Source organism: Oncorhynchus mykiss, chromosome 2, assembly GCF_057628025.1.
Source record: "Oncorhynchus mykiss isolate SJ-2025 chromosome 2, ASM5762802v1, whole genome shotgun sequence".
Taxonomy (NCBI): domain Eukaryota; kingdom Metazoa; phylum Chordata; class Actinopteri; order Salmoniformes; family Salmonidae; genus Oncorhynchus; species Oncorhynchus mykiss.
The window spans coordinates 63,438,161-63,441,048 of record NC_143023.1 but is presented as its reverse complement, the minus strand read 5'-3'; the positions used below and the strand labels follow the sequence as shown (position 1 = coordinate 63,441,048).

General features: G+C 35.0%; 1 non-coding gene across 1 annotated transcript; it reads left to right on the top strand.

The window, feature by feature from the left end:
* The first annotated feature begins 2,356 nt into the window (after window positions 1-2,356).
* Window positions 2,357-2,497, top strand: LOC118944230 (U4 spliceosomal RNA). Its single transcript, XR_005039524.1, has one exon. It is a non-coding gene; the product is annotated as a U4 spliceosomal RNA (small nuclear RNA).
* Window positions 2,498-2,888: the final 391 nt, after the last annotated feature.

The window sequence follows — 2,888 nt, the reverse complement described above, 5'->3', positions numbered from 1 at the left end:
TTTCACCAATGTTTGTAAACATTGTAAATGTAATAAAACACTGTATAGACTCAGAACATGGTTAAAATAATAATGTTGATATCATGGATGGTCAGTCCTCGCATCTATAGCTCTATTAATCTGAGAGTGGTTACATTTCCCCCCGGGCCCATCCCTCAGCTTTTAACCAAAAACAGAGGTGGGGTGTCCGTTTTGTTATTGTTTCATCTGTGGATTTGCCCTTTAAACAGCTGCATATTATCAAGATATCAAAGTGTCACCAACAAAAAAGGAAAACAATAGGCCTATAGCAAATGCAGCATATGGCATTCATTTTTCACATGTAAAGAGCACTTTTCAGTAGTGCTGAAAGCATGCCCGTCCATGAGTGCAGAATTTATTTTTAAACTCGAATCAATTAACAAAATCAGTCCTAATTTGGCTAATCTATACTTCCATATTTCCAAGTCCTATTCTTGAAGATCAAGGGGTATAACATTTATTGGAATGACTGGAATTCTGATAGACTTTGTTTTTAATGTAAAAATATAATTTAATTGTATTATGATATGTAGTAGAAAGTGATGGGTTCGAAGACTACATAACCAACCCATAAAGTAAAATGTAACATCCATATATGGCCAGCTATGTAAACTTTAACATTAATTTATCCTGCAATAGATGTCGTTCATTTGGTAACATACATTTTTGTCGTCTTCTAGTGCCTCTTAAGGGGAAAGTAAATCTAAAAGTAACGGAATGTAATGAGATTACATTAGAGTTTGGGTAATCCAAAATGTACATTACTGATTACAATTTTGGACAGGTAACTAGTAAGTGTAACGGATTACATTTAGAAAGTAACCTACCCAACCCTGTTGATGAGCAATGCTTTCTATACACAAAATAATTTTTGCAGTGTTCCTCTATTGCAAAAAATTTAATGAAGGGAAAATACACGGTTTTCTTTGTTTAATCTTGTAAAATTTTGGAAATAAAATAAAACAATCACTAAATAAGTCAGATGTTCCATTTCTGGAGTGGTGATACTGTTAATTTGTCACCACAGACTGATGGTTTGTTTACATAGCAGGTAGTGATGGGGGGGGATAAAATCTATAGTTACATACGTGATATTATCTTTGATTATGCATCATATTCTTTTGACAATATCGCAATATTGTTTTTGCACTAGTTGGCTGTACCTGCACCAATACTCTGTTTTTCCTTCACATCTTCTTTTTAAATAGGGAGACTATTTGTTTTCAGCCCTTTTATTTCCATGACTGATCAAAACTCGTTTTTCTCCTGGCTCTTTTGTCCCTCTGCAGCAGACATACGGTGAGCAACATGTTTGGATCATCGAAGTGCTAAAAGAAAATCAGCACCTAAGTAAGTATCATGATAATATCATGTAGTGAGGTCCCTGGTAATTCCCAGCCCTAATAGCAGGTTAGAACAATTAAACGTGGCACATGAGAACCCATGAAAATCATGAGCATTATAATTTGAATAGCCTACTCGGCCTATGTCTAATTTTGATACACAATGTAGTTGTGCATTTTGTAAAGCAAATCTTGTTGAAGAGGCTTTAAACTCGGAGGTCGTCATAGAAAGAATCTTGAAGATTTGTCACTTTGCATTAGATTAGATTGCCATCTGCTGGTTGGAATGTTACAAATTTAAAGTTTTAAATGTCACGTACAATGAAATGCGTTGCAAACTAAAATTGACACGCCAAGGGGCTTCGTATATCAGACTAGAGAGCACTGATAGGCTCATAAAAAAAATTGTCATGAAATTCAGTGGTAACTAGGGGATAGTTTGGAGGTGTAGTCAGATAATGTTGTTGATATTAGCGACCTAATATTGCTCTCAAAATAGAAGTAGCATCACCTCAAGAATATTATTATAAGGTACCATCCGTGAGATGTTTTCAACCACAAGGAGTCAACAACCGCATTCTTACTTTATGGCCATCGTACTTAACAAAAGAGAGTGCACCATTTTAGAACGTTGTAGAAAGAAATGTAAAACATAGATAAGACATGATTCTCAATTATTCCCAAAATGTTCTAAATAGGAATATAATTATATCGGAATACTTTGTAAGGGTCGTTGTATCCAGCCTGTAGTCTACTAATCAGTGATAGCCACGTTTTGAGACAATGTATCCCACAATGCACTGCGCGGTTTGTGTTTATTATAAATAATAAAACTCTAAAAACTAACACATGTAATACTTTTTTCCTTAATCATATTTTACATCAATTCATAATTTACCTGTTTATATATTGTTGATATATTTATTGATTTAAACCGTCATAGGGACCGTAATTGTACCGATAGTCAATCCACTCGATTCCTATTCTATGTCAGCTTTGCGCAGTGGCAGTATCGTAGCCGATGAGGTCTATCCGAGGCGCGATTATTGCTAGTTGAAAACTTTACCCAATACCCCGCTGAGACGACTTGAAATATAGTCGGCTTTGGCAATTTTTGACGGTCTCTAAGGAGACTGATTTCGCTGTATAAATAAATACGTAAACAGAAAATAATATCATGTCTGTATTACTGACTGCGTGTGCAGGTCGCTCATCATGAATTGATTAATTAATCGGCTTTGGAAGCTACTATAAAGGCCAACATATTAAAATGGATTTAAAATTCCCTGGAGATAAAAGTCATCCCGTTTATTTTTACAATTTGCATGCAATGTGATGGTTATTATGACCAATAGATGTCATTGTCTACCAAAATACATTGGTTATGTAGTGACGTTCAGCAACCAGATGTGGGCAGCATTGTATTGTATGAGACAATATAAGCATACCGGAAGAATATAATAATATATTCAATTTAGCAGACAATTTTATACAAAGCAACATAGTGTAGTGCCGTGTGTGCAT